The 25,492-nt window shown below is 35.7% G+C and overlaps 1 protein-coding gene across 1 annotated transcript in view; it reads right to left on the bottom strand.

Annotated features, from left to right (window-relative positions):
* GNGT1 (G protein subunit gamma transducin 1) overlaps positions 1 to 23,717 on the bottom strand; it is a 301,365-nt gene extending 277,648 nt beyond the window's left edge. Inside the window, exon 1 of the mRNA XM_027573730.1 lies at positions 23,687 to 23,717. The gene's annotated coding sequence lies outside the window, so the exon portion shown is untranslated. The remainder of the gene's footprint in view (positions 1 to 23,686) is intronic.
* Positions 23,718 to 25,492: the final 1,775 nt, after the last annotated feature.

The following is a 25,492-nucleotide window of genomic DNA, read 5'->3' as shown; positions in this document are numbered from 1 at the left end:
GATTGTCAATACTAGATATGATCATCAAAATAACAATTAAATATTTACATATCAAATACATAAAATATAAAAATAACAAAAAAACAACAATACTGGTTCTCATAACATCTAATACTTGAGGACTTACATGCATTACCCAATTTAATTTTCACAATTTTTTGAAGTAGGTATTATTATGGTACACATTTTATAAATGAGGAAGCCAAGACTTGGAGAAGTAGTAACAGCTACGAGTATGGTTTACTTCTTTCAGGTCTCACCCACCGGTAATGAGTACGGTTTACTTCTTTCAGGTCTCATCCACCGGTAATGAGTACGGTTTACTTCTTTCAGGTCTCACCCACCGGTAATGAGTATGGTTTACTTCTTTCAGGTCTTACCCACCGGTTTACCCACCGGTAATGAGTATGGTTTACTTCTTTCAGGTCTTACCCACCAGTTTACCCACCGGTAATAAGTATGGTTTACTTCTTTCAGGTCTCATCCACTGGTATTGCTAGATATTTTACCAATTATATTATACTGGAAATCATTTCATGTGTTTAATTTAATGTTATCTTTCAGAAGAAAAGTTTCTGAGAGTGTGGAAGCAAGTTCTTCATTATTTCATTATTCACTATTTTCAGAATAGTTCACAATTTCTAGAGGCGCTTATAGTGTTCAAATAATGCAGTATTTCCATTTCTATTTTTTCAGTATACATAATAAGTATTTAGATTTTGTTTGAAAAGAGTTTGTGAGCTGTGTTGAGAGTGTATGAATAGAGATAAGCTGATATATTCATGGCTTAGTCACTCAGTTTATAACACAACTGAACAATACCAGCCATCATAGTGATTGATTTTTTTAAAAGATTTTATTTATTTATCTGTCAGAGAGAGTGAGCACAAGCAGGCAGAGCAGCAGGCAGAGGGAGAAGCAGACTCCCCACTGAGGAGGGAGCCCAACGCAGGGCTCAATCCCAGGAGCCTGAGATCATGACCTGAGCTGAAGGCAGTCGCTTAACTGACTGAGCCACCCAGGCGCCCCGTCAGTGATTGATTTTTAAACAGCTTTGACACGTAACTCATATACCATACAATTCACCTATTTAAAGTGTATATTTCAACATTTTTAATAAATTCACAGGGTTATGCAATGGTCATCTGAATCTACTTTAAAATATTTTGTCTTCCCTAAAAGGAATCCCATGCCCAACAACAGTAAATACCCATTCCTCTCCAACCTTCCTCCCCCACCTCCACCAGCCCTGAGCAACCACTGTTTTATTTTATGTCTCTATAAATTTTCCTATCCTGTACATTTCATACAAATGTAAATATATAATCCAGTCTTTTGTGACTGCCTTTGTCTACTAAGAATATTGTTGTAAAGATTCACCTGTTGAATTGTTGAATCACTATATTGTATACATGAAACTAATATAAGTTAATTAAATTTTTAAAATAATAAATATTCATCTGTTGTAACCTGTATCAATACTTTGTTTCTTTTTATTGCAGAATAATATTCCGTTGAATATACAACATTATATTTACCCACTCATCAAGTAACGGATATTTCAGTTGTTTCCACTTTTGGCCTATTATGAATTATGCTTTTATAAACATTGTGTACAAAGTGACATGGGTTTTCATTTCTCTTGGGTATATATATCCAGGAGCAGAATTGCTGTGCTATATGGTAACTCTATTTTTAACTTTTTGAGGGCCTGCCAAACTGACTTCCACAGCAATTGTACCATTTTACATTCCCATCAGCAATGTATGAGAATTTCAAGTTCTTTATACCCTTGCCAAGAGTTATCATTATCTATCTTTTTTATTGTAGCTATTGAGAATTTTTTCGTATGCTTAATAGTCATTTATATGTCTTCTTTGGAGAAATGTCTATTTAAATCTTTTGCCCATTTTAATAATTGCTATTTTTTTTTTGGTAAAACTGACACAACATAAAATTAACCATTTTAAAGTGTACAGTTTAGTGGCATTTAGTATATTCATAATGTAGTACAAGAATTGTTTCTAACTCCCCCTCAAAAAGCAAGTATGCAACATAAATCATATTATTTGTATAAACTATGTAGACAAACTGGTATAGTATGGCTCAAGGCCCTAAGTGTGCAAAATATCCTTACCAGTCAGAGCATTTCATGAACTCACTTGAGAGCTGGCCAAAGGCCAGTAATGAAAATAGGTCCTTCATGGGAACATGTAAGATTTGAACAACTCAGCCCTGCTGAATTAATTCTTTCTCACACAATTTATATCCAAAATATATAAATAACTCTTTTTTTTTAAGATTTTATTTATTTATTTGACAGAGAGAGAGAGAGAGTACAAGCAGGGGGAGTGGCAGGCAGAGGGAGAAGCAGGCTCCCCGCAGAGCAGGGGAATCCCGATGTGGGACTTGATCCCAGGATCCCGGGACCATGACCCGAGCCAAACGCAGTCGCCCAACCAACCGAGCCACCCAGGCGCCCTATAAATAACTCTTAAAACTCAATGATAAGGCAAACAAACTAATGGAAAGGGTAAAAAGCCCTAAACAAGCATTCAGTAAAGAAGATATATAAATGGCCAATAAGCAGTGGAAAAGATTCTCAGTATCTTTACTCATGATAGAAATGCAAATTAGATATGAGATACCACTAGACACGAAGAAATAAAATAGAATTGAACAGACTGACAATACCAAGCACCAGCTTTAAGAAAGAACACTTGAAGTCTCATATATTGTTGGTGGGATTGTAAAATGGTGCAGGCACTTTGGAAAAGAGTTAACATACACTTAACATAAAATTCAGTCAACATACACTTAACATAAATTTCAGCAATTCCTCTTTTAGTATTTACCTAAGAAAACTGAAAATATACGTCAACACAAAAACTCAACTGTTCCTAACAGGTTGTATAATAGCCCCAAACTGTCAATTAACCAAATGTCCATCAACAGGTGAATGGGTTTACAAATTGTGGTATATTCCCACAATGTAATCCTACTCAGAAATTAAAAAGCTTTACCTTTATACAATACTGATACATACAACATCATAAATGATTATCAAAAACATGCTGAGCAAAAAAATCCAGCCATGTCTGATAGCTTATGAAATTCTACAAGAGGCAAACCAGTCGTAATGTCAGAGATAGAATCAGTGGCAGGCTATAAGGTTGGAAATGGTAGAGAGAGGTTGACTGAAAATACCAAAGAAGAATTTTGAGGAGTAAAGAAAATGTTCTACCTTGATTAGGGTTGTGGTTGTATACATTTGTCAAAACTTATCAAACAGAACCTTTAAAATGATTGTATTTGATGGTATGCAAATACATATACAAGTACCTCACTAGACTAATGTTTAATTGCATTTTGCTACTTGTCTTCCAATTATATGAGTAAATAAATCTCCTTACTTTTAAACCAATTAGAGTTGATATTCTGTTACTTGTTTCTAATAGCATCTTTACCAATACATCTCATCAATCATAAAAAATACATAAATATATGCGTATAATCCAGTTGATTATTTTATGTATAAAGCTCATGTATATCAAACAATTAGGTTTTAAAAATAGTTTTCATGTATTTTCACAGTTTCAACCACAATTACACTTTAATCTATATATTCAGTTCCTAAACAAAAATGATACCTTCTTTTAAAATTTATTCATTGCCAAATTATGCACTTTCACTAAAAAATGGAATTTAAGCTAAATTAAAATCTTTAATTGTTAAATGGTATATATGTGAAATTTTCCTTTAAGTAAATATTAGATACTTAACTAAAAAACATATACATAGAATTTCTGATCTGAAAATCTGAAATTCTGTATTTCCACTTAACTATAAATAACCAAAAATACTAGTTTTTAAAAAATTTCCAATATGTAAAAAAAGATTTTACATAGATAATGATGGATTGATGGATACCTTTTTCTGAAAAATGATAAACTTTTTTCTAAATTTGAAAAATGTTGATTTGTGGTATTATAGAATGTAAGTATTACAGAAAAAAATTATATTCACAGGTTATAAACATCACAGGTTAGTACATTTAGGATTTTTTTCCCCTTCCTTGATTGTTAGTTAAGTGACAAAATGAAATGACTGGAGCTCTCTCTTCGCTCTTTCATCTAGTGCTCTTTGCTATCAATGAATTGCTTAAAGAAATAAGTAAAATGACACATAAAATATATATTGCATAATCAACCCAGTAATGATTCACATATAAGGAGTTTTCATTTATTCCTAAATTGTGTTATCTTTGAGTCTTTTTTCCTCTGTATTTTTCCCCTAAAAACAGTACACTGGAGAATAGCAACAACACTGCCATTTTGTCACTTCATTTGGACTGGATACTTACTTACATTTCAGCAATGTGTTAAACCACTTTCCAAACAAGTCTTAGAAACTGCTTCTAAAGTGATCCAATTTTTATCTGACTAACCATGGGATCATGTTATGCCCTGGAATAAGAGTTGACTTCTTTTTCCTTTTTCATTAATTAATTAAGCAGATAGTCATGCCTTGCCAAACTAAGTTGTTTTATATTCTTCTTGTGTGATGTAGTAATGGTGATACTGAGTTCTAATTCAGTCGATTAGTGCTATGAATTGAATTGTTTGTGTCTTCCCCAAATTCGTATGTTGAAAACATAATGCCCAAGGTGACAGTATTAGGAAGTAGGGCCTTTGGGAGGAGACTAAGTCCTTTAAGAATGTAATAAAAGAGGCCTGACAGAGCTCCCTAAACCTTCCAGCAGGTGAGGACACAGCCAGAAGTCCTCAGTATGCAATCCAGAACAGGGCCTTCACCAGAAGCTGACCATTCCAGCACTCTGATCTCAAAATTTCCAGCCTCCAGAATGGTGAGAAATAAATTTCTGTTGTTTATAAGCTATCCAGTCTGTGGTATTTTGTTACCAAACTCAGTTAGCATATTCCTACATCAATTCTCTCTTGCAGTACTTTTGCAATAGAGCTCTCTATATAAAGTCCATCTATACAAAATAAATAAATGAATTTGTTTTTTTTCCCTTCAATAGGTTAAGGAAGAAAATTTTCTAAATATTCAGTAAAAACATGTCCTGAAATATAAGAAACTTACTAAATAAATATCCAATAAGTACTACAGAAAAATAAGAGAAAATAGTGGTCAAAGTGTGGGATTCTGAATCAGGCAGATCTGAGCTCAAAAGGGTTTTCCACTTAATAGCAATATTACCATGGAGACACTTAACCTCTCTAAGCTTTATCTTCCTAATCTATTAAATAGACAAATGAGAGAAACTGTAAGGACAAAATTAAATTACAAATAAGAAAATGAAAATCTACTTAAGCAAACTGAATGAAGTGACACATGTTAGTGTTCAATAAAGGGTAACTTTTATTATTATTAAAAATTACTGTTATTGCTTGTATTACTTTTTCTAGGCCCTAATAATACTATTTTATTTTCATTACTTGCTAAACTATTGAAGTTCAAAGATGAGGCATCAGAAATGGTCTTATGTGAATCACAGTCTATTGCAGGAATAAGACATGTTAATGGGTGTTTAGAATACAGTGAGATTATCTGTATCACAGTATGAAAAATGTGCCGTGGTATTTCAAGGGAAAAAGATATTATAGGTGAGTTCTACCTCAGAGTGAAGGAAGGTAAAGGGTGACAGATGTGGCAAAGATGACAGAAAAATCCTCAATTCTGTTAGGACATTCAAGCTTACTCTTAAACTACCTATATGAGTCTGTTCAGTTGAGTCCCCCATTTTCCACAATCACTACTTTAAACTTTATCCATCCTCTTCACATTTATAGTGCCTCCTCTCCACCTCACATTCTCAACAGACAACAGTGCTTCATGGGTTTGGAGGAAAGGGAAGCCATCAGGTTAGAACTAATTAATTTCATTTTTCCTAATATGTGAATCTGTATATACTAGAACCTATCAATATCCCTTCATTCCTGTCACACTGAAGGAATTTAACCTCCATGTATGCTCTGGATCTCATCTCCCCAACACTTTCAGGAAACTACCATCTATTCCTCCTTCTCTCAAAAGCTCTGTTCAACTGGATCCTTCTAGTTGGCTTTTAAATGTTAAGTGTCTCCCATAGAAAAAATAAAATAAACCAACATCTCCAGACACTTTTTTAAATTTTTTATTATGTTAATCACCATACATTGCATCATTAGTTCTTGATGTAGTGTTCCATGATTCATTGTTTGTGCATAACACCCAGTGCTCCACACAGAATGTGCTCCAGACACTTTCTGACTTTCTTCCCTTTACAAGCAAACTTTAGAGTTTTCTATGCTGAGTGATTTCTTTCTTTTTTTTTTTTAAGATTTTATTTATTTATTTGAAAGAGAGAGAAAGAGCATGAGCAGGGGAAGAGGGAGAAGCAGGCCCCCCGCCGAGCGGGGAGCCTGATGCGGGGCCTGATCCCAGGATCCCGGGATCATGACCCGATCCGAAGGCAGATGCTCAACTGACTGAGCCACCCAGGCGCCCTTATGCTTAGTGATTTCTTTTCCTCACTTTCACTCATCTTATTCTATCTGGTTTATGTCCCCACCACTACATGAAAATAGCTCTTTTAAAGGTAGCCAATAAACTTCATTTGATTAACCCAAGAGAAATATTTCTTACTTGACATCTGGGGAGCATTTGTCACATGGACAATGCTCTTTTCCTTGAAACACTTGTTTTCTTGGCTTCCAGGATACAATACTGCTTTTGTTTTTACAACTGATTACCTCTCTGTCTCCTGTGTGGGCTTACTGACATCCACTTGGCCATTAAGTTATTAGGATTCTTGAAGTTCCATCCTCTTCTCATGTCATAGTCTAAATAAGTGATGTCATCCATGTCTATGACTTTAATTATCACCAATATAACAATGACTCATATCCAACTGGACAGTTGGCATCTCCTATTAATTGCCTTAAAGACACATCAAATTCTACACATCTAAAACCCAGTATCTTCTGTAGTCATTTTCTATTACCAAGTAATAAACTTAGTGTCTTATAACAACATCAATCTAGTAGTTCGTAACTGTGTAGGTTAAAAATCCAGCATGGGGTAAGCATAGATAAGTTCTCTGTCCATGGCATCAAAAAAACTGAAATCAAGGTATCAGGTAGGCTGAGTTCTTATCTGTGGGCTCTGAGGGGAAGCCTACTTTGAAGCTCATTCTTGTTATTGGCAGAATTAAATTCCTTGCAGTTGTAGGACTGAGGTTCCTATTTCCTTGCTGCCTGTCAGTCAGGGACTGCTCTCTGCTCCGAGAGACTTACTTTATTCCTTTCCTTCCATCTTTATGCCATCAATGACACATAAAATCCTTCTTGTGCTCTGCATCTCTGACCTCCTTTTCTGCAACCTGTTAAAGAAAATTCCCTACTTTTAAGGTGATTTTAAGTTCAGATCAGATCTACACAGATAATCTACCTATTTTAAGGTTAACAGACTTGAGGACTTAATTTATCTGTAAAATATCCTCACAGGAAAATATCAAGATTAGTATTTGACTGAACAACTAGGAGAAGGTAGATGGACACCAGAGAACAAGAATCTTGAAGGCCATCTAAAAATTCTGCCCACCAGTCTCTATACTTATTCTTATCCCCTCTTACAGTTCACTCATGCTTCAGCCAAAGTCATCACTCTACATCCCATCCTTGACATTGAATACATTCCATGGAATTTTGTTTGTTTGTTTTTTGGTGAGAGCATCTATGTAAGATAAAATGGAAAGTAAATCTCTGACCTTTGTATAATTTTGATCAAAAAAGCATAATATAATTTGCGTACGCACAGTGGATAATATCTAGCCTAAGAGTCATCAGCAAGGAAGAACTGCATCAGGCCCAAACACAATAGCCTCAAATATTAGACCATTCATTTTAGAATGACATGATAGTTCAATGATCTGAATTATATATCTAATTTAAGCATGTAAGTAGACGGTTTCGGGAACCACCTTAGGGAACAGTTTGTATAGACAACCCAGTGAAAGCTGAGTGGAAACGTGGTAGAATAAAAAATATATATTGAACAAAAAGAGAGTTGGAGTTTTGCAAAAATATAAAAATTCAAACATGCGTATTTAGAACCCTGTGATACTAGAGACCTATTACTTTTCCCACTGACACGGTTGCTTATGTCAATGTGAGTAAATCATATTTTCATTAGCTAAACCATCAACCAATTGGTATGCTTACAAAGACAGTTTTTAAGATAAGGGAAAATGGGATTTTCGTGTTGTAGACAGCCAGTAGTTATATGCAACAGTTCCGTTTAATTGTTATGGTGACCAAGGACAGTAGGGCTGCCTGGCAAATGAGCTAGGAAATTTACTGTCAATGGAAGTAATGAAGTATGGATGTGCAGAATATGGGAGGAACAGCAAACAGCTTGGGATAAAACAGAAAAACAACATGAAACTTGGGAGGCTACAAAAGCATATTTGAAGTATATGGTGAAGAATCTCATCTTCCTTGAGTACTGCAAAGGCTTTAGTACAGGCTGAAACTTGGGCAGAAGTGCAATGATTTCAAAGATCCTCCATCTCTCAGCATGCTATGACATCATTTGCAGAGCTCCCTGGGTGCAGAAGGACACACCATGTGGCTATGCTTTAGCAGAGAAACTACACCACTCCTTCTCTGCCCCACTCCCACATTGCTTTTCTTTTTTTATGGGGGCAAGCTGAGCTAGTCTTTGTAGAATTGGGTCAAAATGAACTGCTCTAACATCAAAAAGTCTGAGCTTAAATGCCAGCTGCTCAGAAGAATAGTAGAAAAGCCAGGTGCCTACCACCTGGAGACATTGGCACTCTCTCCCACTAGGAACAGGAGACCTTAGTCCCTTAGTTGGGCAACCCAGAAAAGCCATCTAAGATGTTATCAGAGAAATTCTGACTCCATCTCCTCATAGCATGCTAGCAGAAGTTTACTTTATTCTCCAGGCTGGGAGAACCATCAGAAGTTTCCAAACACAGGACAGATATGATTAAGTCTGCGTTTAAAAGAATTACCAGCAACAACATGAGAGATGGATTTGGTAAGAGAACATACATGAGAGGTAGAGACACTACAAAATAAGCCAGACCATGAAGTAGGCAGATATCCTGGAAAAGGGGGATGGATTCCAGAGATCTATACTGAGTATCTGACAAAACTTTAACTCAGTCATCCTAATTTTCATTAAGACACTACTCAATCATCCAATCAGTATTTCCATATATACTCTTTTTGGATCTACAATTAGGCTTGTTGCTAGGACATTAATAGCATTAAAGACCCAAGTAATCAGCAACTTTTCCATGCTTAATTCTTTAGACATCAATCTAGCCATGAAGTATATAAATAGAATCTAGGTTTTATATAAAATCAACACCTAAACAAAATATATATTAAAGCATTTTGAAAGCTGTACATCATTAAACAAATGTAACAAATTCCCGTTCCTTTATCTGTCCTAGGCAGACTCAACTAGGCAGACTGATCACCTAAACATGCAAACCCCAGAGAATAAGATTAATCTACCCATGGTCCTTTGACTTCTCTGAGTATCAGGATGGTCCTTGAGGTAGCCCAGAATACTGACCTTAATTGAATGACATTCTAATCTGGAGTCTTGTCCTTTGGTCATTTCTATTTTCTCAGTAACAGGGGACTGTTCACTCTTTCTGATCTATTGGCAGCTTCCTAATCTGCTGATAGAATCACAGAATCATTCAATTCAATCCAAAGAATTTTTATTAAGCGTTTACTATCTATGCAACATGACATAGTAGACACAGTGGGAGAAGCCATTGGTAAGTAAGCAACTATTACCATCCTCAAGTAATCCCTAATCCAGCTAGGAAGATAGAATCAATTAAATGTAGTGTCAAAGTGAAAAAAAAAAAGAAAGTATATATAAAGTGCTATGGCATATAGAGTAGATATCAAATTGTTATGCCTTCTTTTTCCTATAGTAATTTTCCAGACAGCCTTACCAAAAACTGACAACTGAATTTATTTCAGAGGCAATTCATACTGAAATAAAATAAACTGAAGGAAACAGTGTAAGTTATTCCTAACATTATCAAAAACTAAAATTTCCAAATATCTCTATATGAGAGTAGTTTTAATTTAATTATACATTGTTTGGAAAACTATGAATGACAAAAAAGTTGCCTTTAGTTTGGTCAATAATTTACAAATTAAATTTTACATGTATCTATTAGGAAAAATACACGGCAAAAAATCTTTTTAATCATTAAGGTATTTTCCTTAAATTAGTAGATATTTGAAATTAATTATTTTAACTTTAGTAATCACAGGAACATCCATTTATATTTGAAAAATCAAAGTACACGTATATGAGCCACTTTCAGTCTACAGAAACTATTTGATGCATTCAAAGATTTACATTTCTTTATAACTCCAATGACTTTACAGGCTTCCAAAGATTTGAGGTATGTAATTGGAGAGTCACTGGTCCAGGTGGCCTATAGTTCAGAAAAGGAATCAGAACCATTTGGCTCTCTGGGGCACTGAGAAAGAATTAGAAAGTGTGTGGGAAGCCAGAATTGAATTAAGAATAATCATAGGTGTTTTACACTCAGGAAGTCCGTGTGACTTACTAAGATGTTTTTTCCTCATCTAAAGTAAATAAGTCCCTAACATAAAATGTTAAAATTAGTGGGGACATTAATGATTTTCTTTCTTGGTCCTTCTTATTTTACAATGAAGAAACTCAGAGAAGTTAAAATACTAATAAGAGTTACTAGCAATATAGCCAAAAGTATGATCTAGGTTTTTTGAATCTAAATATATTGTTTTACCGAATTGATTAAATTAAAAGAAAATACTTTAAAAAGATTGGTTGTGGGATGCCTGGGTGGCTCCTTCAGCTCAGGTCATGATCTCAGAGTCCTGGGATCGGGGGCTCCCCCTGCTTGTGCTCGCTCTCTCTCTCTCTCTCTCTTTCTCTGACAAATAAATAAATAAAATCTTAAAAAAAAAAATTGGTTGTAGTGCATTTTTTCCAGTAAATGATGTAAAATTTAATTTGTGATTTATTGACCAAGCTAAATTTTAATGTTATTTGTACAGAAAAAAGACAAGTTCTAAAGAATATAAAATCTATATTGATAGCAATTTGTATACATGTAAGTTTGTCTGGAAACTTGAAAATACAAATTGATACATTATCCTTTCTAAGAATGGGAATCCCAAATAAACCACAAACAAATTAAAGCTTGTTTCCTCCAAGAAAGATTTGTGTCTGAAGGATTCGTGAGTTCACTAAGTGTTTTAGCTCAGCATAATTATTTAGGAGAAGAAATATTGGACAATACAGAGACTGACACTTCATCCCTATTTCTACAATAATTACTTGGCTTCATTTCCTAAAGTCTTAGATGAGGAGCTAATTTCCTTTCTGTTGTTCTGACTATAAATGAGATTGTCATTTGTTTCTGTTTAACTCTGATTAAAAGTAATAACCACTTAACTTGACTATTTAATCAAGTTTTGATCAAATCACCTGTCACTAACAATAACAGAATTCAAAATATGTATTATATGATATATTTACCCAGGATTCTATGTTGTGTTTCAAACAAGAAAACAAGTCCCACATTGCATGTCTTTAAAGAGCACTAATATTCTTTTACAGAATTGACCAGTGCTGGGTTTTGTCACCAAGGGTCTAGTAGTTCAAAGTTCAGGAAAGAGAAGGCTTTTGCATCATGCAAAAGAAAAAGTTGGGGCTTAGGGCCCTGTATAAAGATGTGTCACTCATTACAACACTGGGATGAGACTCCCTTCCAAAGCCACCAGACATTGCAACTACTGAATCAAGCCTACAAAATAAATATTTAAAATAAATTAAAGACATAACAATTTGAAATAGAACAGGAAAAAAATACAACAAAATTACAAACATAATGAAAAGTTAAATCACAAATAGATATAGCTGAAATAATAGTTTCAAATTAGAAGCTAGATAGTGAATTAGTCAGGTATAGAAAATATTTTAAAAATTAGGAAATACAGACTGTATAAAGACAAAACCTATTATAAGTTAGTAGGAGTCCCAAAAGGACTTGTCAGAGGGAGAAAATGACAGTGGGAAACAAAATTTAAAAAAACAAAGTACAGCTTTATCAGGTAAAGTTCTAGAAATCTTGAGTTCAGACCTGGGAAAGAAGATTATATAAAGGGGAAATCTTGGCAGTATAAAAACCAAAGGAAAGAAAAAGCAAAATTCAGAGTATAAACTGCCCAAATCACTGCTAACAATGACACTATGAGCAATGGGATAGATCTCAAGGGACACAGAGGAAAATCTAACAGAGACCACAAAGGACATTTACTCTTGACTTAGAGCTACATCCAAGAATGTCAAACAACTCCAAGCAAAATTTAAAAATAAAAATAAAAGCACTTTTAGACACATACTCAAACTGCCAACAGCCAAAAATAAAGAGAAAAATCTTAAAAGCAGCCAGAGAAAAATGGCATATTTTATGCAGAATAACAATGATCATATAACATATGACTTATCAGAAACTCTTGAAGTCAAAAGACACTGAAATGACATATTTATAGGCCTGAAGGAAAAAAGTTGTCAATCAAGAATTTCATATCCAGAAAAGATTAAACTCTAAAGATGAAAATGAATAAATTTTCATATAAATAAAAACAGATTTTATAGCTCACAGATCTGTTCTACAAGATATACTAAAGGAAAATAGTCTAGAAAGCAACTTGAGTCTACAGAAAAAAAAATTTTTAAACTCAAAATGGTGAAGGTGTGAATATATATCAGTAAAGATAGAGAAGATCAAATGACACTAATAACCGCATTTACTAAATAGTAGCTATGTGAGGTAATGGCTATGCTAACTAACCTTATTGTGGTAATCATTTTGCAATACATATGTATCAAATTCTCATGTTGTATACCTTAAACTTACACAATGTTATTTGTCAATTATATTTCAATAAAGCTGGCGGAAAAAATAACATTAACCTAATTGTCAGTTATATAGCACTATATTCAACAACTGAAAATACATATTCTTTTCAAGTGCTCATAAAATATACATGAAGATAGACCATAAGGGGCCATAAAATAAATCTTAAAAATAGTTTAAAGGATTAAAAGTTTATACAACTTGTTCCCTGACCAAAATGGAATTAAATTACAAATCAAAAAAAAAAAATACATCTAGAAAAGCCCCAGATATCTGGAAATTGAACAACTTACATTTAAACAACTCAGGGGTCAAGAATTCACAAAGAAAATTAGAAAATATTTGAACCACTGATAAAAGCACAACACATCAACATCTTTGGGATGTAGCTAAAGCAGTACTTAGAGAAAATTTTAGTCATTAAATGCTGAAAAGCAGGTCCAAATCAATGATCTAACCTTTTCCACTAGAAAATAGAAAAAGAACAGCCAATTATACCCAAAGTAAGCAGAAGGAAGAAAATAATAAATACAAAGGAAACTGAAAACAGAAAACCAATCAATAGAATGAATGAAACCAAAGTTGGTTCTTTAAAAAGATATTAAGAGGGGCACCTGGGTGACTCCGCAGGTTAAGCATCCAACTCTTGTTTTCAGCTTGGGCCATGATCTCAGGATTGTTAGATCAAGTCCCATGAGCACAGCGTGGAAACTGCTTGGGATTCTCTCCCTCTCCCTCTGCTCCTCCACCCCCCCAAAAAAAAGATAAAAAGATCACTAAGATTGAAGACCTCTATGAAAGCTCATCAGCAAAAAAGAAAGCACAAATTATCAATACCAGGCATAAAATAAAGGAAATCACTAAAGAGCTTGAGATACTGTGAACAACTTTATATCAATAAATTAGAAAATTTAGATGAAATGAACAAATTATAAGAGCTCAATCAAGAAAAAATACATAACCTTATAACCTGAATAAGTCTATACACATTAAAGAATGGAATACATACTTGAAAACCTCAGGCCCAAATAGGTTTACTGGTGAATTCTACAAAATATTTAAGGAAGAAATACCAACTTTACACACTATCTTTATCTATCAGAAAATTGAAGAGAAAGATATATAACCCAATTTATTTTATGGGGTGAGACTTCACTGTGATATCAAAAATCAGACAAAGATATTATAAGAAAAAAGAACTACAGAACAGTATCTCTCAAAAAATATAAATGCAAAAAAATAAATATAAAACACAAAAGTTTTTAAGAAAATTACAAAGGAACAAAAAGAATACAAATGAAAGGAAGCTTCTGAATGCCCAATTTCTACTGGAAAGAAGCAGGCTGGTACAATTACTCAGATATATGCACATGCTACCTTTCATAGAAAAGGGAATATGACTAAGACGGTGAAACCAAGAGTGAATAGAACACAGCCAACACCCTCCAGCCACAAATGAGAACTCAGGGGACAGAGCAGAAAGCTGTGAAGGATTATCTCCAAATCCTGAAACCTAATCAAGGAACTCAGGCTAAAAAGTTGTCCTGGCCAAATTTCAGAACTGCGTTGGACCAATGATTCCTTTTTATTTTCCATGTTGCCCTCTTTGAATTGGAATGCCTATAACTGTTAACAATACTAATCCTACAGTTGTATGTAGGGAGTGTTGGGGTCATATAAGTTCTCTCTTAGTTTTACAGGTCCACAGACAAGGATTAATTATGCCCCAGGAGTTACCCTTAATGGATTATACTCAAGAGCCTCATCTGCATATGATTTAGATGACTTACATGTTGAGAGTTTAGTCTTTGGAGCTAATGAGATTTAGAGGAGATTCTGGACATGAGCCAATGCTGTAATGGGGTGAGACTCGGAATCCTCAGGAGGCAATGAATGTGTTGTGCACTTGGCAGGGGCTTGAATCTCTGGGGGCCAGATGGCAGACTGTGGTAAGCAGAATTCTAGGATACCCCTCAAGAATTTCTACCCCCCTGGTGTACATGCCCTGCATAATACTTGGGACCTTGAATATGATAGATTTTACTCCAGTGGTTACATTATAGGCAGAGCTGGCCTTAAGATAGGAAGATTAATCAGGTGGGTCTGGCCAAATCATATGAGCCATTAGCAGAAGCAGCGAGTTTTTCAACTGGTCACAGAAGAGACCTGCAGATTGTCAAAGCATGAGAAGGATTTGATATGTCACTGCTGGCTTGAAAATCAAGGTTATTAATATGCCTTACCTGGAGTGACAGAATATGGAAATGGGGAAAAAGTAGCAGAATATGGAAATGGAGGACAGAGTAAGGCAGGAAGAGAAAGAAGGACAATTATATGATCCAATTACATGTAAAAGTATGTGTCTGGGAATGTGGGTGAATGCACAAAAGATGCATTAGAAGATTAACTAAAATATTAGCAGTTTTATATAGGGATGGTGAGATTTCGTGAGATCTTAACTTTCTTATATTTATGTGTATCTTTGAGTACTTTAATGTAAAGATATATTATTTATTTAATACTGAAGAAAATGTAACTGTTTTTAACATGAGGGAAATAAAATTTAAATATAATTGTTTAAAAAATAACCTACAAAACCATGTGATACTACAAATAACAAAATAAGATTGGAAGTTGAGGGGGTTAAGATGGGAGACAGATATTCTGTAAATCAATAAGAATAAAGTCAAACAACCAAAAAAAAAAAACAGCAAAGGATATGAACAAAAAATTTTCAGAAAAACAAAAACTAATAGCAAATAAACATAGGGCAACATGGTGGTGATCACATAAATGCAAAATAAAACCATAGTAAGATACAATTTCATATCTGGCAAAAAATAAATAAAAATAAAGTCTAATAATACCAAATAGTTGATGAGATTGTAGAATACGAAGAACACTTTTATACATGGCTGGAGAAATTGTAAGTTTAAGAATAATTTGGGGATATCTGATAAATTTGTAGATTCATTTCCTATGATCTAGCAATTCTCCGTTAGAGACCCTCTCACACATGTACACAAGGAGACATGTGCACAAATGCTCATAGCAGTACTACTTGTGAGAGAGACAAATTATAAACCACCTAAATGTTCTTCAACTGAAGGCTGGATAAATAAATTGCACTCTACTCATCTATGTAAGAGTTGTATCAATATGGATGAATCTTATAAAATTTAATTTGAATTAAAAAACAAGCTGTCAGAGAAAATACTATGAGACCATTTATTATAAAACAGGCAGAATAACAACAAATGTAGTAAAACCTTACATGAGAAGGTAAACACTAAATTCTGTAGAATGATTGGAGAAGGATAAATGGGAATGACATCAGGATGGTATACATAGGGATTTCCAGCAATAGTTTCTTTAAAAAAATATATATATATATATATACACACACACAATTTATATCTCTATATATTTTATAGATATGACAAAATGTTATGATTAACAAACCTGAATGAAGGATGAATGATGATGAAGACAGACAGCTCAAATTTTTCGTAATGTAGAAAATCTTATAATATTATGAAAATATATTTTCTAAACTTCTACTGATTTTTAAAATGGAAATATTTTTAAAATTACCTGGCATATATTAGTTGATAAAGCCTCACTTTATTTTACTAATTGAGGATAATCTATTAAGCTGTCAAAGCTCTATTAGGGGTCATTTATTTGATCATAATTTCATGAAGAACAGAACTCTTAACACTAGGTCTATACTTAACAATTGATCAAACCAAGGCATGGTTGAGCCAGTCATTTCAACTCTTCAAGATCAATACCAATCACTACAATATTGATTGGAATACAAGGCCAGATATAGATTGTGAAGCTGGAGGAAATGATTGGCTCAATTTGATTCCACAGCAAGTACAGAAGTGACCCAAGGGAAGGGAAACCACAAAATCCTTCCAATGTGTCAGATGAATTAAATTAATTTAGACTCCTACTCTTCAACTTTTTTTTTTTAATCCTCTACTTTACTTCCAGGAAAAGGTTTTGTTTTTAATTCCACCTTTTGGGGCTCAAAAATGACTACATTATTTCTGAAGGTTTCCTGTACCCATTTTCCAAAGAGCAGGTCCAATCTATTTAGACTATACAATAGAGATGTAGGTTCCCCTATGCTGAGTTAAGAACCAGAACGTAAAATCCAGAGAAGGAAAATTTGGTAGACTCAAATAGTTGCATGCAAAGGGACAAGATTGTAATATATTGAAATTTTATAACATAAACCATAATATTACTATCTAATATATATCTTCTTGAAATCTGAAAGCTTTTATAATGAATAGATACCTTTAAATACCCCCTGACATATGAAAATGTTTATTTATTTCCATATGATTATGATTCATTACTAGAATTGAAATGCATCAACATTATGACTGTAATATATGAAGAGGAGATGATGCGCTTTTATGGGCATTTAAAAGGCAGAAAATAAAGATATTACTATTCGGGCTTCTTTTATTATCTTCTTAAGCCAATCCCCACATTGCCACATGTAATTGTGGAATGCAATAATTGGTGGTCAGTTAAGAAGAGTGAAATAACATAATCTGGGTATTCAAAGTAGCAGAATTCCGACTATTCAGCAAAGCAAATGCCTCTATTATTCTGCTAACAAGTAATGCCATCCAATTCAAATAGTAGAGTTATACGTAATATCTGCTGTCACAAAAATGTAGCAAGCAGCCCTCTGAAAGTCTTTTTGAAAACATCGTCCCACCCCCCCAAGTTAGGGGAAAGAAAGAGAATATCCCTACAGAGCTCTCACCATTAAGCCTCTGCACAGCAGTGTGGGGAGAGGTAATCTGATCACGCCGGCAAAGGCAAAGATGTAGATCATATTATTCATGGATACCACCTGCTGGTAGACATGCGGCATTGCTACACAGAGAAGGGCACAGAGGGGAAAAACACACAGAAATGGAAAGACCAGAGTATACTGAATAGAGAATTAATATTTAGGGGAAAAAAGCAATGGAACTGAGTAGACTATATAGCACGCTGGTGACAACATCTTATTCCTTAAAGAACTTTTCGAACAAATTTCTATGTTTTAACTTTGAAATGTCTGTAGTAGTAGTGACATGTAGCAACGGGCTCCACTTTATAACTTTTAACTACTAATAATTATACATAAAGATCTATAGACTATTAATTCTTACATCAAGAGCAATTATTCTCAAAGGGGACAATTTTTGTTCCCCTCGCTCCCATTGGGAAATATGTCAATGTCTGGAGAAAATTATTGTTGTCACAAAGGTGGGGAGGTGGAGCTGTGCTAATGACATCTCATGAGTAGAGGCCAGGGAAGCTACTAAACAGCACAGCCCCCACAACAAGATATAATCCAGCCCAAAATGAAAACAGTGCCAAATCCTGACCTACAGGAACTAATTCAAAAATTAAAATACAAAAAAAAAGACTTTCTGACTTTTTCTTTATTTAATAAACATTTACGTAGCTCTTACTATGCAACCAGTGCTCTTCTAAAAGCTTTACAAGCATTAATGTATTTTATTATCATAACAATCCGAAGAGGTATATATTAATAGTCCCATTTCTAAAATGGGGAGACCAAAACACAAAGGGGTTACATAGCTTGTGCAAGAGGTAACAACTAGCAAGTGCTGCAGTCATAATTGGAATCCAGGGACCCTGGCTCCAGAGTCCATTTCCTAAACTATGAAACTATGCTGATCACCTTTCTGTGGCCATATTCTTTCAGCCCAAGAAGATATCCAAAAATAGGATTGCCATTTCAGTGATTTTTTTCCTGCCCATCTTGGGATCTTCTGATAAAACCTGATGATTGTCAGTCACTGCACCCTTTGGTGTCCCTGTTTCAAGGGAGTAGGGTGGTAGAGTGGCAGGGAGGGAAGCCCTCTCAGTTTTGAAATTTAAAAGATTTGAATTCAAACTTTACCCCTATGCCTTAACTCTATAGCCTTTACCAACTTCTAAGCCTTAGTTTCCTTCTTGTAAAATAGAAGTATTAATACTCGCAGTCTTTTTGCAAGGAATAGAGCTATGTGCTGTGCATGCAACATAGACAGCACTGAAAGCCATAATAGCCAATAAAAATGATTATCTTTTTTTGATTTAATAGACCAGAATTCCTTACTAATATTTGACTGAGTCCACATTCCTTCATTCTTATGCTTCTCTATTTTCCTGCCCATCCAAATCTGATTATCTTGTTTTAGAAAGATTTTGACTCTCCTGGTATACCCCATTAAATGAAGTTAATACTTGCATTTCCTTGGCTATGTAATAATGGAAGTCACTAGGAAAAAGCATATAGGAATACTGGTTTTGTGGCTATAGTTCCAGTCTCTTGAAAGAATATTTCTTTATTCACCTCGTTGCTATGTTGATTTCTTTATTTTAGCCAGTTCAGATACAAGTGCACGTCTCCTATATTATTCCTTTATCTGAAGTAAGACAACTCCGTGGTCTCAGATAGTAAATAACATGAGAAGTGGTTCAATATGTAGTTACAATGTCAAATAGAACTCATTAGATTGCCAGTAGCAGAAGACGCACTCAAGCCAACTTGGGAAGAAAAGGAGTTTATGCATGAATTCTTATCACTGGAAAATTCAGAAATGTAGGTAGGTCCTGAGGTTTCAAGTATGGTTAGACAAGGGACACTGCCTCTTTGGGCATCTCTCAGAATCTTCTGTCTCTGTTGGCTTTTTCTTTGGTTTCTTTAGAATGGACAAGATTATCAATGGCTACCCTTATCAATGTTACTCACTTACAAGCTAGTAGCTTTTGTTTTGTTTTGTTTTGTTTTGATAGACTTCCTTACTATTTCTGGCTGGAACTTCCCTGAGAGTCTCTAATTAGCCTGAAGAGGTTGTCATTGAACATCGGTGGCCAGGGAGATAGGTTACTTTGATTTGCCTGGCCTATGCCATGTTCCCTGTCCCTCCATAGCCAGAAAGGAGAGAGCTATCCTCATATAATTAAAAAAAAAAAAAAGAGTTTCCAACAAAAAAATAAAAGTTTCATCACCAGAGGAGATTGAAAACACGTGCTGTCCGCTACAGTCACCAAAGAGCTCAAGCTTGGTCTGTAAGGAAACAAAGTTTGGTTCTGTATTTTCATGGACTAGATTCCTAAATCAGGGTTCTCATTCTCTTGAGAATTTGTCTTGATCCAAAAGACCAAATGTTGTACAAGTACTTAACATTACTAAGAAAAATATATTTAACTGCTAAAACAGGGCTAACATTGATGGCAGGAATGGGAATGGATGAGAACTTTGCTGTCAAGAACAGCATAGAATTTAAAAAACATGGTGACAGGTAAAAAATTGTGTTCAGAGAAGCAGTTGCCATATGAGAAGTTTAGTTAGATAAGAGTCCAGCAAACTGAAATATGTGTGTCGGCAGGCATCGTAGCAATACTAAACAAGTCCAAACACCCATCTCACCTCTACCTGACTGTTTTCTATAACCTGGCACCCACAATGGCTGGAGTACTAGAGGAAAACCTATAGTACAGGGAGCAACGTTATAAAAGGAGGATACAGAAGGAATCTTTCGCAATGCAACCCAGAGTGGATTAGGAGACATTCTTCCAAAATAAAAACACAGAAGAGAATAGCTCCTAAAGGGAAGACGTATTTGTAATGCTATATCACCAGCTCTTTGATTAACATAATAAAGAAGTGAATGACAATCCCTATTTGCAACAGTAAAGGAATACTAGTCTTTCAAATTCCCCACTTTGGCAATGTCCTTACAGAGGCTTCTGTGCCTCCCCACCCTACTTTCAAGATCTGAAAAACCTCTCTCCCACTCCCTACCCAATGACTGAATTAGAAGTGACTGAGGAGGACAAACAACCCAGCCTCTAGGATAGACTTTTCAGGAGGAAACCAAAAAGTTAAAAATCACAGAGCAGCTCTAGGGGCTGACAGAAAGAAAGGATGATAAGGAGAATATAAAACTAATGAAAGCCAGATGACAAAAGCATGGGGATAAGCTAAGGTGTGAGGGAAACCACTTTTGAATATCCATCACCCTGTACGTGTGGAATATGACATCTGAACCTGAAGTAGAAGACTATTCTACTTAGACATTCTTCAAGATGCCTTGCATATGCTTAGCTAAGAGTAAGATGGTTTTGTGATGGATTTGGTTACTCTTGTCTTCTATAGTAAGGGAGCAGAAATCTAGGGTGACACGTTCACTTGAGACAAGTTTATTGAAAATCTGAGAAATATATGTATATGTATATACACACGCATATATATGCTAGCGTCTGTGTCAGCACTAGGAATATACAAATAGTACAATACCTTCCTGACAGAAGATAGTGATAGCTCCATAACAGCAGAAGGGAAAAAGAGAAAGGGGATGAAACAATAGAGAGAAAGAGCTTGGAGAAGGCATTTGGACATGGACCCTATATTTTAGGAGCTGGGAAACTGGGAAGATGTTTGGACTCAAGTAATTAAAAAAAAAAAAATAAGGACTTGTTATAAATAGGTGTTTAAAATCTAAGAACAGAGCAGAAGCCCAGGTACTAGAACTAAAGAGCCAGGGTCACATCAAGACTAACAAAATTGACTTGATCTTCAGTGTCCCAGGCAGAGATCTATATTTCCTGAAATTTCTTCCCTGATAAGATGGGGCAGATCTCAGAACCTGAAGATGGAGATGGATCCACAGGTGATGATGGTATCATACGCAGTAGGAATAAAGTTGTAGAGACAGTTACTAAGTAGTCTATTATGACTAGACAATGAATAGCTACTTACTCATTTGGGTTCTTTGATACTTTTCATCTAGGCTACCAACAATATTTAAATATTAGCCCTGGTGATCACAGGGGTGAAACTACTGAAATTCTTCATCAAATTCCTGTTTTTCTTAGAGCGTTACCTCTAAAGCATTTCAATGCAATTAACACAAATGGCAGAGAATATGTATACATGCCTTTTGTTGTTCTGATGGCCCAGCTCAGAGTGATTCTCCTTAAGCATGAGAATTTTGTATTGCAATTATTATTTATCCATATTTGTATAATTTGTGGTTATAAAAATGTTTGCCCCCAAAATATTTTAGCAAGAGCTATACACTGTTTATCAAGCAGTTTTGGGTACTATTGAAATCCTGCCATATGTCACCAAGGAAACAGACTCAATTTGAAAACCTCAGTTTTAGAGCAAAAGAAAATTATGTTTTGATCTCCAGGGGAATTGGTACAATGGCTACATTTGGATAACAGTACTACATAATGCTCCCCCTCTCCCCTTTACCCACCACATATGAACATTTTGAATATTCCTCAGAAGTTCATGTCACATACAGTTGTATAGGACATTGATTCCACTGGTTTAAACAAACTCCTTCTCAAGAGGCTTTTCCATCTATTCTGATAATAAGTAAACTCATTCCTGTTAAGAGTTACACTGCAAATTTAAATCGTAACTTCCAGGAAAACAAACAAACAAGCAAAAACTATCTTGTAATCTTGAAGGACACCTGGTTCTACTGAGATAAACTTTACGATGAACCCTTTGAGGAAAAAAATCTCAAACGTGTTTTGTCAATTATTAATTTATAAGGTTGACTTTGATCTTGTATGCCAGACTGCTGAAAGACTCTGATACTATGTAACCTCAAGGCACTTTGCCTCCAGCCTCTAAATATACCATAACGCTTGGATCTCACCCTTGTATTTTTTATAATTATGATTCCTGAAAGCCAAGAGATGAGAACCATTTTAACAGATGTTGGGATTTGTTGTTAACAAATATTGAACGGAATGGTCTCTCAAAGTGGTCTTCTTGCAAAATTTGCCCTTCACTTTCTTGACTCTTTAAGTTAGAGGCTAAGAGATAATAATAGATCATAATTTCCACAAATCCAAGTTGAAAAATTATGAAATTATCTCATGCATGTAGCCATATTTTCAGCGCCTTACTTATTTCCATTATGAGACATATCGCTGAGTAAAGATTTCATGGAGTCAGTGTAATAGACTCCTTTAATAATGCAATCATTTTATTATGAGTCTCGGTCATGAAAAAGTTGGGACATGATACCCATAATATAATGAACTTCTCAGACTGTCACAACATTTCCTTTATCCTATTTGCTTCAGAAATAAAGACGACCCTTCTGTCACAGATTCACAAGAAGCAAAGTTTAAAATTAGAATTTTTTTATCAATATACACTCAAATTTCTGTTACGGTCTGGATTCAATGTACAGATTTATGAGTTTCCGGTTCAAGATGGCGACGGAAGAGGATGCCGAACTCACCTTCTCCTAGGAACACACTGAATCTGTGTTACATAAAAAACTACTTTCTCTGCAAAAACTACTGTCTGAGCCACTCCTAGCCTGCAGCAAAAGAGAGAAGGTCCACGGCAAAGCACGTAGGAGAGGCTGAGACACAATCTCGCCAAAAGCCCCATCACCACCCCTATGAACCTCCGCAACTCCCTAGCGGATACCCAAAATGGAGAGGAAATTCAAACCCCACAACTTCTCACTGAAGAGCAAAGGGTTTCAACCCCACGTCAGACACCCCCAACTTTTAAAACCGGCACCTGAGAGACAAGCCCCCAAACATCTAGCTTTGAAAACCAACTCGAGCTGGTGTCCACAAGACGCACGCGGCTCCAGTAACCTGGACTCTTAAAGGGCCCGCGCTCGGACTCACCAGCCTCAGGACCGGGTGTGGGAGCTGCCGATCCAGGGGTGCCCAGACTTTGTGTGGAAGAGGCTCAGATGCTTGTCTGGGAGCGTTGGCCTGAGGGACAGACATCTGATTTGACACACTTCTGGGGGCCTGCTCAGATGCTTTCCAGGGACGGGACTGGAGGCTGCCATCTTCGAGTTCTCCCTCCACCTTGCTCCAACCGGCAGGCACTTTTTAAATTTTTTTAACTCAAGATTTGTTGTTTTGTTTTGTTTTCTTTTGTCTCTGTCTCGTTTTTTTCTTTTTTCTTTCTGTGCGGGTGCCATCTCTAAGCGCTCCCTCTGCCTCACTCCAGCGGGTGCGTGCCATTTTCATGCTCGCTGGCTCGCTCTTTGCCACACTCCAGAGTGCCACTGTCCCCTGGAGGGGAGTTTTTACACGTGTCTGGTGTCCTGGTCTTTTTTTGACTGCCGCCCAGGAGATGCTCCTTGCTCTTCCTAGCTCTGGTACCCAGGGGGCTTGTATTCCGGGATCCCACGGGACTGTAACCCTCAGAGACTTAGGGTGCTGCACAGACTGGAACACGTACCCCCCCCCCCCGTTTCGGTGAAAAAGGCCTGTTTTCACTTCCTGGAGCTTTGGCCTGAGGGGCAGGCTTCTGGTGTGGCAACACCCCCACGAGCCTACGAACAACGTGAGCGTGGGCTGGTGCGCACTGCGTTTTCACGCCCTCTCTTTCTCTTTGCCTCCCGGCAGCCTGCCTCAGTCTCCCAGCCGGGAGCTTATACACGGGTCTGGAGACACGATTTTGGCAACTACCGCCCAGGGAACACCTCTAGATCACCAGGCACATCTGCTTGCAGTTGCACAGGACTGTATACGCTTGTATAATTTAAAAGCTGCTGCCTGAGGGTCTGGCTTTCAACCTCATGTCACAATATAGCATATTTAAAAATCTCTAAATAAGAAAAATAATCTTCCCCACTCTCAGTAGCAATCCTTGACTTTTTCATTTATGCCACCCTCCAGTCCCTGTCCACATTCATTTTCAGAATATGTATTGGCTTTAATCTTCTAACATTGTACTTTTAAAATACAATATTTGCCCTAGAAAAAGGTCTCTCTTAAAGAGGTGTGCATGAGCTTTACCAAACACAGCATTACTTTCTAATACATATGTCATAAATAACTATGAATATCATAGGTTACCCTCCCTATGTTTCTTGTGCTCTCCTGCAATATTTCATGGACTGACTGCTAATCAGTGCCCGTCAAAATAAATATATTTATTCCTTCAATTGCTGCTTATCAAACTTAATAGATATAGTCAGTGGTTCCCCATGTTATGTTAAAACCAAACAATTGTCATTTGACTTAAAAACAAATTTCTGACTTCAAAACCTCTGCATGCATTTCCCATAATCATGTGAGGATTTTTAAAAATCTCCTTTTCAATCTTTTGATTAAAACTTCCAAATATAGTATTAATACATGTCCATAATAATTAATTTTAAACAACTTTGCTTTTTAAAACATACCACTACCTCTTCCATTACCGTAAGACTTAATGATTATCGTCTTAAGGTAACATCCAAGATTTCTTTTAGTAAGCCGTACCAGATTATCTTTGTGAACATTTAATTTTTTTTTACTTGGAGGCAGGGTGAGGGATTGGTGACTTATGTGATTATTTACATCCGATTAACTCTAGCATGTGTCCTTCCTTTAAGTAAATGAATTACCCTTATTAAACCTTATTTTGTTTTAAATGCACTTTGTGGTCTTGACTATTTCAATTACACATACTACATTATAGCACATTAGAAA

The sequence above is a fragment of the Zalophus californianus genome, chromosome 12 (assembly GCF_009762305.2).
Source record: "Zalophus californianus isolate mZalCal1 chromosome 12, mZalCal1.pri.v2, whole genome shotgun sequence".
Classification (NCBI taxonomy): Eukaryota; Metazoa; Chordata; class Mammalia; order Carnivora; family Otariidae; genus Zalophus; species Zalophus californianus.
Note: the sequence above shows the minus strand (reverse complement) of the source record. Positions and strands in the feature narration are given on the sequence as shown.